Genomic DNA, 12,209 nt, shown 5'->3' with positions numbered 1-12,209 from the left:
GTTCATTAGGAATGGGTATCCCTGAAAGGCTGCCAAAATTTTTTTATATGATTATTAGATTTGTCTGAAACACACTTCAAACACCAAAATGCCTTAAGTCTACCTGTCAGACTTGCCACGGAGTTGCTTGTCTATCAAGAACAAAGGTCACAGACATGATGTCATTGTTTGAAGTATGAATGTACTACTTATCACAGTTTCTTCACCAACAGCAGGAGCTAGTACGGTGAATTGAAATAGTACTATAATATTTTTAATGGAACTTTAGATCATTTGTGGTGTCCGCTTTGGTAGATATAAGCCACTTGTGATTTGATTTGAACATAGGCAAAAGTCTAACTTTTCAACCAGGAATAATGCACAAGACACTTAATACACACATGCCAATTATGGAATTGCGTGTCATTATTGTCATTCTTTATTAATGGGAAAAAAATGTGGAAACTAACAGTCCTTGTTAAGAGCCCATAGCCATGCCTTGGATCTTCTCAGGGCTGGTCACCTTGAGCAATCCCTATATAGCTATTTGTGTGTTGTAGTTTTGAATTTCAAATGGTGATTATTGAAGTCAGTGAAGATGGCTGTATAGTGCACAGGACTATAACATGTGTAGAGTACAACTATACAGAATGGTTTATAGAAAGAGTATTAAAGTCACTATAATAATAACATTACAATAACAGCATTGATATAATAACATTACAGTCAATGGCACGTATTATACGGTATTCTAATACAAAAATATACGAATACTCCAGACATCATATTTAATGCATATAATAACTATGGCCTCATATCTCAACTTATTTTTCCCCATTCCCTCTGGCCCTTTGCTTGGATATGCTCAGGACCCTCACAGCAAGCAGGCTCTAGTACAGGCTCACTCAAAAATCTTATTCAAATTTATACAAGCTATCAAAATTGTCATGCAAGAACGGACATTGGAGGGAGTGTTGTAAGCAGTTAAGTCTTTTTATTCTTTTTTTTTTCTTAACAAGTACTTGATAATGCATTCTTCCTTGGTGGGGCTGTATGGGATTGACTGTCTTCCTTGGTGGGGCTGTATGGGAATGACTGTTTAAAGCCACAGTCAGTTCTTTTTCATTTTTAACCCATTTGCGAGAAACTGTTTGCCTAACTGGGAAAAATGATTCTATTTAAATTGAAGATTTAAGAATAGATTTAAATAACTGAATCCCCCTGCCAGATACACATTGTCTTACAAACTCACTGGTTTACAAAGCTAAGGGTCTAATATCATTGTTCTAAAGGAATATCACATTTTAATTGTTTTAAATATTTTGCCTCTTATAAATAGAACATCAACAAATTATAATGAAATTTACATCAATAAAACACACTCGTAGATTAATAGGATGTTTCTAAAAATCAGTACTTACAGGAAGTCAGTCGCAATATGTGTTTCTAATGATCACAGATGCATCAAAACATCCCTCGGCTTATACACCAGGCACAGTTGCAAATCCAGCCACCAATATATCTGAACAGTCCACCCAAACAGGAGCTGCAGAGGGCACTGTTGTGTCTTTCTTGATCTGCCTATTTATTTCGCAAAACTGACCGATGAAAAATACTGATAAAAGAAAAAAGCTGTTTCTGAGTACGGAGAAAACGTCTTCTCCTGACTGTTAGTGAGTCGGAATGGCCACACATGTCCAGCACTGTAGTTCTATTGTGCAGAGGAGGTGACAATACCAGTCCTTCAACTGAATGTAATGTTACCCCTTGTGTTTCCCGAAAATATTCGGGACTGGCATTCTGTAAACAAAGACACTTTTTAAATGGACCTCCACATGGCACGCCATGGTATGACAAACATATGTAGCCTGACGTTTACAGCTGTAATTTTAACCACTTTTTTACTTTACGGGAAGTCAGGCAGTTGGCCGCTGACACATTCTTTCTATATTTGCTGCCTGCTCTTCCGGCGCTAGAAGACAAGGATGAGTACATTTGTAAAATGATCAGTGTTGTTAATAAAAGTTGCATACTATTTTACTGCAACATTTATGGTGAAAAGAAGAATTTCTCCATAAAAGTACACTAACTTTGTGCTGTGGGGAAATAAAGCCTAATACGAAGCCTTCATGCAGAGGCTGGTTTTTATCGCAGCTGATAATACATATGGATATGATTAAAATAAGTCATTTGTGTCTAAGCAGCAAACTTTACTGCCTTTAAAGTGACCCAAAAAGCCCAACCATTAACCGACAGATCAGAAGAAACTGGCTAAACGATGCGTTAACGTTTCTACCACAACACCATACTATATAATTTTTATTCATCTTTTTTGAATGGCATTAGTACACGACAAAGACGTTAAAGAACAAACTCTAATTAAATATGGAGTTCAAGGTTCAGTAGATCTTCAAGAGTACATTATCAGATGGTTGAAATGGGATATCTGTCTTAAACATAGATGACAGCACACGACTCTGAATACATTTAAATAAATAGGCAGCTATTGCTGTAGGAAGATGAATAAATCTTCCATGGCAGGGCCCAAAGAGTAAGAAAGGGCACCCATATAACCTTGAGGAACTAAAAGCTGTGGCAGGTTCATCACATTAGATAGAACTAGTATATTGGCAAGTTCCTGCGGTGACCACATTCTTTCATATAGTTCCACAGTGTGATTTAGGGATCAAATTAGATGTTCCGTATTTTTATTTTTAGACCTTAACCAGACCTTGGTCTTGTGTTTAGTAGTAAAACCAAATCTAAAATATTAATTGCTCTGTAGTATTACTTTAGTCTCATAATTCTCTACACGGTACTTGCACCCTTTAGCTGTCTGCTTTATATACACCAGTGCTTATTTAAAAGCTCTCATTTTTATCTAACTGATCAAATAAACAAATTATACCACAGTCATACTTAATCCTCTCGAAGCATACCACACTTTTGTAATATTTTGTAAATGTAAACCTATCATATTTATTTCTTTCATTTTAGGTCTTCTGCTGTTGGCAGTCATGTTGCACTTATGCTCTTACATGCTACAGGCCATAATAAACCTTATTTTGTCCAGGATTCAGGAATGTACATTCTGATATTGTAAATAAAGGTTAACAGCTGGAGAGACTGAACAGGCATTTTGATGAGTTTATGATAATCATTTCCAAACCATGAGAATATTTTTTCTTTCCAGTTGAAATTCTGGATTTGTGTACTACTGAGGTTTATGGTATGGAAACTCATTACGATTAGTTATCGATTTATATAATGCAATCATATTCCTCAGCACTGTACAATAGGTAAAGAGGACATAAAAAGTAATGCATCACATAACAATTTGGACATAAATAAAAGGTAATGAGCTCATAATCTAGGAAGATATTATAATGTAAAGTCCTGTAACATAGCAACCAGTGGAATGTTTCCCATTTTTCAATGGTGACAACATCACTTCTAAACCTTTGCACTCTTTGCAATCTATCTATCAATCTATCTATCTATCTATCTATCTATCTATCTATCTAATCAATCTATCCATCTATCGATTGGAGCTGGCTATTCGTATGCCATAATTATATGCCTTCTGTTGTAAATTATATATATATATATCTATATATATATATATATATAATAGATTTAATATTTTATATACTTGGTTAATCAGTCACATCCTTAACACGCAAGAGAATAAAATTTTAGGCAGAATGCCAATGCTGTCCACTGGTTTCATAGACAATATCATTTTCTGTGCTGTCTCAGCTCTGCTATGCCAAATGGTAGCAGATGGTGTCTTCTCACAGTCCCTGCATTCATTGCGTTACACTTGGCAAGTTATAAAGATCACCCTCACTGGGTAAAGTTTAGGACAAACAGAATCACGTAGGGACTTTAGTTTGATATGCTTTAGAAATGAATGCTGTGTGCACTCAGGTAACATATTCAACCATAATGCATCTCTTTTCTGCATTTAATGAATACGTTTTACCACAAATTACATATATATACAGTGAAGGAAAACATTATTTGATCCCTTTCTGATTTTGTATGTTTGCCCACTGACAAAGACATGATCAGTCTTTATTTTAATGGTAGGTTTATTTGAAATGTTAGAGACAGAATAACAACAAAACATCCAGAATAAGTTGTTATAAACTGATTTGCATTTTACTCAGTGAAAGTACTCACTTCTGTTGCCAAAGTTTAGACATTAATGGCTGAGTGTTGAGTTATTCTGAGGGGACAGCAAATTGACACTGTTATACGGGCTGTACACTCACTACTTTACATTGTAGCAGAGCGTCATTTCTTCAGTGTTGTCACATGAAAAGATATAATACAATATTTACAAAAATGTGAGGGGCGTACTCACTTTTGTGAGATACTGTATATATTATGCCAGACCTAGATAATTACCACTATATATATATATATATATATATATATATATAGATATACACACACTGGCGTAAACTTTGAAGTGGCAACATATACACCAAAAACCATATCTAATGAAAAAGAAGGTTTGGTTGGGCCTGTGGCCCCACAGCGAATCACTCCATTTTTACTCCACTAAACTGTAATTAATGCTTATCTTGGAAAGGCGTGGATGGAGTATTAATAAAACATTAATACTGCAGACGTTACTGAGATTTTTTAAATGTATTTTTTCTATCCATTCAACAAGAATGATCATCAGTTGAAAAATCTTAATAATTTATATTGATTAAAAGTGGCAGAGGTTGCTGAGTACACATAGTATTTCATGGTACACAGATAAGACCAGACAGAAGAAATACCTCAGGAGACTGGAATTTCTCAATAAATGTATTTGTTTTTCCCATAGTTAAATCTGCTTTATGTAAGTGAAATTCAGATGTAAAAGCTAAATAAAATCCTGCAAGCTATGTAGTTGCTGTTATACGTAGGAGGTCTAAATGATTTAGTTAAAACTATAACCATCTTGAGCAGAAATAAATTCATGTTTTTACTCAGTTTGTTGTTATACTTCCATATAAATGGTGACCCCATTTCGTTACAGTAACTTTATGGTTCATATTTTCATAAAATTATGCATCTGGTGTTTCTTGAGGACTATATTACCGTTAGCCATGGTACACAGGCTTAAATGTTATAATAGGGATGGGGCCTCTTTACCTGCACCATGACCTAAAAACAGCAATGCAAAATAAGGGACCAGTAAAAGTCCCTATCTCTTCCCCCAACAATGACAAAACCTGGGGGAAAGGAGTGTGAATCCTCCTATTCCTTACATTTTTGTGTGGTGGGATGAGGTGTTCTTATTACAATGTGGCGATAATGGTGTGTTTTGGCTGAGTCCAACACAATTTACTTTGGCTTCTACCCTCATTTATGTTGGACAATGGTATATGATGTCATATGCTGGCACTCTTGACACTGGGTAAGGTTGCTATGGAGGCTGTGCAGCCTATTAACAATCATTTGCTTATACAAACTGAAATATTTTTAAAATTGATTCATAAATGCAAAATGTGTTTGTAAGAACGGGCGATCTATATCTATAGCTAGATGGTCAGAAGTTTAGATGTAAGAAAGTTTTACTTTACCGAGAGGGTGGTAGATAAATGAAACAGGCTCCATCAGAAGTGGTAGACACTAATTAAGTGACATAATTTAATCATGTACGGGTTAGGGAAAAACCTATCCTGAAGACAAGACCAAGGACTGATTAAAATCTGAGTCTTAACATTGGTTAAAATGGGGAGACTAGATGGGCCTAATGACTTTTATTTGCCATCAAGTTCTATATTTCTATGTTTCATTATTTTTTCAGGTAGGTTGCCTGTAATTACGGAAAGAGGTCATCCATAAACCGAATGCCAGGCCTGAAGTGATAAAGCCAGCAGACTTAAGTCAAGCATGCAGAGACATGCTGTCTGTGAAACAACTGGCATCTGCCTCCACCTGTGAGTGGGAGAGAGAGGGACATTCATCGCAAGTAATGCCACCTGTTTGTGAGCCAAAACAATCAGTAACCGCTTGATATGTCCTCGCTATTTGGAGTAATTTGGGCTAAGGGGCATCATGCCATTGCCTTTCAGGAAATCAATCACTTTTTCTAAAAAATACCGTATTTGCTCGATTATAAGACGACCCTGATTATAAGACGACCCCCCAAAATCTGAATATTAACTTAGAAAAAATGAAAAAGCCTGAATATAAGGAAAAAAGTTTTACCAGTAAATGTTAATTCATGTAAACTATTTTTTTAATAAAAGCTATGATTGAGAAAAATATTTTTTTTGTTTTTATTTCTTGTATTTTCCAACCTGTCCCCCAGTTACGCACATCTGCCCCCAGGCTTGCCACTCCAATATGGCACTGTGGCCCATGATATGCCTTTTAACCCTCTATATGCCACTGTGCCCCATGGTATGCCTTTTGACCCCCTATGTGCCACTCTGCCTCCAGAAATGCCTTATACCCCTATATCCCATTCTGGCATTTAGGGGGTTAAAATGCATATTATGGGGCAGAGTGGCATATAGGGAGGTATAAGGCATTTCAGGAGGCAGAGTGGCATTAAGGGAGTTAAAAGGCATTGTATAGAGCACTCTGCCTCCAGAAATGCCTTATACCCCTATATCCCATTCTGGCATTTAGGGGGTTAAAAGGCATATTATGGGGCAGAGTGGCATATAGGGAAGTATAAGGCATTTCAGGAGGCAGAGTGCTCTATTAAATGCCCCCTTAACGCCACTCCAGAAATGCCCTATGCCCCCATTTAACACACACACACACACCCTATACCCCCATTTAACTAAGTAACACACACACACACACACACTCTCTCTCTCTCCCCCCCTCTCTCACCCCCCTTCTCTCACCCCCCTTCTCTCACCCCCCCTCTCTCACCCCCCTTCCCCCGCTCTCCCCCCTCTCTTACCGGTGCTTCCAGCCGGGGCAGCGGGTTGACGTCGCCTTCTGCTGCAGCCGGAAGGAGGTGTGGCTAGCAGCGGGGGTTTGTATGCGTCCGTCGCGTATACTTTCCCCGGCTGTCAGAGATCAGAGTTCCCCGCACCGGTGCAGCACTGGTGCGGGGAACTCTGATCTCTGACAGTCGGGGAAGGTCTATGCGACGGACGCATACAAACCCCCGCTGCTAGCCACACCTCCTTCCGGCTGCAGCGGCCGTTGTCTACGCGGATCGCGTAGACGTCAGCCCGCTGCCCCGGCAACACAGCAGGAAGCACCGGTAAGTGTGTGTATGATGGGGGGGGGGGTCGATTGAGACAGGAGGATCCAGGTCCCCTGCAGCGGTGCGGGGGATCTGGATCTTAGTCTCCTAATCAGACCTCTATTTGAGGTCTGATTAGAAGACGACCCCGATTAGAAGACGAGGGGTATTTTTCAGAGCATTTGCTCTGAAAAAAACCTCGTCTTATAATCGAGCAAATACGGTAGATGGTTATTAGTAATTGTTCATAAGATTATTAAAGCTATATAGTTGCTCTAAAAGATCATCTTTTGCAAATATGTTCTAGCTTCAGTACTTGATCACTATCTATCTATCTATCTATCTATCTATCTAGCTATCTATCTATCTATCATATATCTTTCTATTTGTGTCTGAGTGTCTGAGTCTGGATCCAGATCAGTTCACAAACAAGTTGCGGCTTCCATTATTCTGATTCTATCTGCAAAGAAATTATCAGTGTTGTTGGCAGCTCCACTAAGGCATGCTGTTTGCTGTCAGTTAAACAAGAAATGTTCCAAAATCGTGGGCTGCTCAAGAATCAATCAAAAGGAGCTTCAAAATAATTAAAAATCATATCTTTTATTGTAGCATCATTAAAAACAAATTAAGGAGAACAACAAAAGAAAAATCAAAATAAGGAAAAAATATAAACAGAGGCATACTGTGAAACGAATGGCCTAATGCATTTTGTGTTTGATGCGCTTCTTAAGAAGCTACAGAAGCATAGTGTAGATAGATTAAGTAGTCAAGCAAAGGGGCACATGGGACACCAACATCCAAATCATACCCTATCTAAGAAAAAAAATATAAATGGATAGATTGTTAAACAAGTCAGTAATTTTATAACAAAAGTATATATACCAAATTAATTAAATATTGCAGTCAGAAAAATCCACTTAATTTTCAAATGCGAACAGAGAGCAGATTACCACTTCTTGTAGGAAGGCTTGCCTTCTCTATACATTGTACTGTATAAAACCTTATACATTCCTGAGAACCCATCACTGAAATGTATACCAATTTAAAGATTAGTTTGTAATCAAACTTATGTGCTCCTGGAACCTAGGCTTAAACGTATGAAAAGTCTTCTCAATTTACTGTTTATTGCACTTGGTAAAGCATATGATGGCTGTACCGTCCCTTTAACCAAGTCTGTGAAACATTTTGTATACATGTAAAATAAATTGAACTTGCATGCCCTTGCCTGAAACTGGCAAAATGTAAAGTCATGCACTAAAATGCATTTCCAAACAACTTTTGCCAGTGTTAGCATGCAAATGCTTTAGACTGATGTCAAGTCTGATCTCTTTTCTTAGTGAATAGACCTGTCACTCAGGTTTCTTATAAGTATATTTTTTCTTAGTTATTTAACCTTCAAACACTGAAATAGTACAATATTTTTTACGAGTTGATTGTATAATTCTTTTGAGTTCATACTAATACAATCCTCTCTTATAACAGATGTATGGTGTGTAGCAGCAGTATATTGTTTTTACAGTCCTTGATCAATCCCATTATTTAAAGGAGCATTCAGACAAAACTACATTGTACTTTTCCGTGATTCCTTAAAAAATACAAGATGTTTTTTTATATGAAGACCCCTGGGTAATTTTAATTCCAAATTCCAAATTGAATGATTCAATATCTCACCATAATAATTACATTTATTTTCTCTATGTGCATTGACATCTGCCTAGGTGATATACCGTATTTGCTTGAATATAAGACAAGGTTTTTTCAGAGCAAATGTTCTGCCCCCATCTTATATTTGAGGTCATTTTAAAATCCAATCTGAAATAGAGGTCTGACTATAAAACTAAGATCCAAATCCCCCACAGCACCTGTATCTAGAGCCCTGCGCGGGACGGCTTTTTTAATCCCGCTCCCGCCCGCTCCCGCTGATTTTTTGCCCACTCCCGCAATGTGGGTGTTCTACTCCCGCCCGCGCCCGCCACATTTGTGGCCAATCCCGCCCGCTCCCGCCACATTTGTGGCCAATCCCGCCCACCTCCTTACCTGAACTGCAGATTTCCCACGCAGTCCCGCAAGGCTGCCTTCTCGCTGCTTCCACCCAGGAACAAGGCGGAGTCACGGGAAGTGACGTCACATCACGTGACTCCGTTTTGTTCCTGGGCGGAGCAAGAGATGAGACATTGTAAGGGAGCAGCGAGAAGGCAGCCTTGCGGGACTGCGCGGGATTACCGGGACCCGCAGGTACAGTGCCTGACCGCCCGCTCCCGCCCGAAGCACCAGCAAGACCGCCCGCGCCCGCAAGTCCTTTACCTGGATCCTCCTCTCTGGCAGCTGGTGGACGTCTTTGCGATGCGAGCAGACAACCTTCGCTGCTGCCCGGCACTTACATGTGAATTAATATTTACTAGTAAAACTTTTTTCCTATAGGGTAGAGTTATTCTCAGGCTTTCTTTTTTCCCTCATTTAGTATTCAACTTTTGAGTTGAATATTATAGTAGAGCAAATGTAGTATAGGCAGTATCCATACTTTCAATAATATGTATAATGCTGAGTTTAGTTTGAACTGCTGAAATTTTATACATTATATATATGTAGATGGGAGCTAATAGATTTACAAGTGCCCTGCATACTCATAAAATTTCAAATTTACCATTTGGGGAGCATAAGGGAACAATCAATATAATTATTTATATGTAAACAAGTAACTAACCTTGCCAACAGCTCATAGTAGCCACAAAATAAACAAAGATTTCCAATTGAACCAGCATAGAATCAAGTCTGCCTATTTGATGATAATTTTGAGGTTGAATAAACAAAAGACACAAGACAAATCACATTCATCCAACAACAAAACATTATCTTAAAAGGACATTCCAGTATCCCAGAGGGCCTCCTAAACAGTCAACGCATATGAAAGTAGTTTGTTCCACTTTCATATGCATTGTTCAGATTTGGGGGGAAAAACACTTACCTTAGGGAGAAGCGCACTGAAACCTCTGTCTGGAGCATTCACCACATTGCAACTGACTGGCAGTCAGAAGGTGTGTTTGCCCGAGCACATGTCTGGCATGGAGAATGAGGGTGTGGAAAGGGGCAAATGCAGAATCCCCTCATGCATTTCCAAGGAGACAGCATGTAAATTTAAAGGGACCTCTCAGCTATATGCGTTAAAGTATACATATACACTCACTGGCCACTTTATTACTTACACCTTGATAGTACTGGGTTGGACCCCCTTTTTCCTTAATCTTTCATGGCATACTTTCTACAAGGTGCTGGAAACATTCCTCAGAGATTTTGGCTCATATAGACATGATGGCATAACGCAGTTGCTGCAGATTTGTCGGCTGTACATCCATGATGTGAATCTCCCGTTCCACCACATCCCAAAGGTGCTCTATTGGATTAAGATATGGTGACTGTGGAGGCAATTGCAGTATAGTGAACTCGTTGTCATGTTCAAGACACCAGTTTGAGATGATGCTTTGTGACATGGTGAATTATCCTCCTGGTAGTAGCCATCAGAAGAAGGTTATACTGTGGTCATAAAGAATGGACATGGTCAGCAACAATACTGAGGTAGGCTGTCACGTTTAAACGATGCTCAATTTGTACTAAGGGGCTCAAGGTATGCCAAGAAAATGTCCCCCAACACCATTACACCACCCCCGCACAACTGCCGCTCACTGGATATTACTCTTTTTCGGACTATTCTCTGTAAACCCTAGAAATGGTTGTGCGTGAAAATCCTAGTAGAGCAGCACCAACAACCATGGCACATTCAAAGTCTTTTAAATCCCCTTTCTTCCCCATTCGGATGATGGGTTTGTGTTGACCACGTCTACATGCCTAAATGCATTCAGTTGCTGCCATGTGATTGGTTGATTAGCTATTTGTGTTAACAAGCAATTGAAAGGTTGTACCTAATCAAGTGGCCAGTTAGTGTGTATATATATCAGTGTTGGGAGGTTACAGTACATCCATGTTGTATTCAAGTTCAATGCATGCTGAAAATCAAGTGAAACTTTTCCATCCAACATGTGTAAGTTGACAGCTATCATGAATTACTAACATTTATGTACATCACATTAGAATTTTTTAGTTGACAGTAGAAGTCCACTTACATATATCAAAAAATATATAACAAATTCAGAAATCAACAAACTTGTTAGCTTTTCCTCTTGTTAGCATATTTCGTTATGTGCATGCTGCAAGTTAAATTTAAAATGCAATGAAACGGTCTGAATTGCTCTTGAATTGAGTTCCTCCAGTAGGAAAATAAAAGTTTATCATTAAACAAAGTACTGATAGCAATTTGTGGAGAGCATTTTTCAATTCACCTTGTAATTTTTTACATACTACTAGAAAATGATCTTTGATCTATGTCGATTACAGAGAAATCTAGAAAAGATCATGTCCATCTTGGCATTCCTTTGAGGTTCACTCTGTCTCTTTATCCCTTTGCTACACAACTTTCTCTCCTTTCTATCCCAATGTTAATATAGTGTTTTGGATTCTGTGCTGTGATTACAAAATACACTCTCTAAATGTGCATGGTACTTTGTGCACTGGGAGTGGAATAGCTTACTGGGAGCGGAAAAGTGATTCTGATTTTTGTCTGTCATCTGTTTTTTTATTGACAAGCCTAGTCTATAGATGGCTATTGAGCTCTGTGTGTCTCTGTGTGTTTCCTCGGTGTGGAAAGAAATCACTCAGCCTTCTAAGACTAATAGCCTTATTTGCTAAGTGGTAGCTAAGACACTGACACTATTGGTAGCAAGTTAAACGGTTAGAATAGCACATTGTGTATTGTGTATATAGGCACCTCGGGGAACAACGAGAAAGCAGCAAGTAAAGCCCTAACAGACATCAAAATAGGAATTTATCTCAGCATAAAATATTGATGGGCCTTGTTGGCCGCAAGGTCCCATTCAGCCTGCAGGCCTGCAGATGGACAGACATTGTAGATGGTTGGTATTGATAAATAAATGCAATAAATCTGCTTTATTATTGCTGCAAA

The 12,209-nt window shown here is 38.5% G+C and overlaps 1 protein-coding gene across 3 annotated transcripts in view; it reads right to left on the bottom strand.

Annotated features, from left to right (window-relative positions):
- Nucleotides 1-12,209, bottom strand: part of ARHGAP24 (Rho GTPase activating protein 24) — a 320,431-nt gene that overhangs the window by 100,186 nt on the left and 208,036 nt on the right. The window contains exon 1 of one of the 3 annotated variants that reach the window (XM_053461729.1): nucleotides 1,401-1,586. The exons of the other annotated variants lie outside the window; for them this stretch is intronic. The gene's annotated coding sequence lies outside the window, so the exon portion shown is untranslated. Of the gene's footprint in view, nucleotides 1-1,400; nucleotides 1,587-12,209 lie in introns of those variants that run through there. 3 annotated transcript variants of the gene reach the window in all.

The sequence above is a fragment of the Spea bombifrons genome, chromosome 1 (genome assembly GCF_027358695.1).
Source record: "Spea bombifrons isolate aSpeBom1 chromosome 1, aSpeBom1.2.pri, whole genome shotgun sequence".
In the NCBI taxonomy this organism is placed as follows: Eukaryota; Metazoa; Chordata; class Amphibia; order Anura; family Pelobatidae; genus Spea; species Spea bombifrons.
This window is presented reverse-complemented; position numbering and strand designations above follow the sequence as displayed.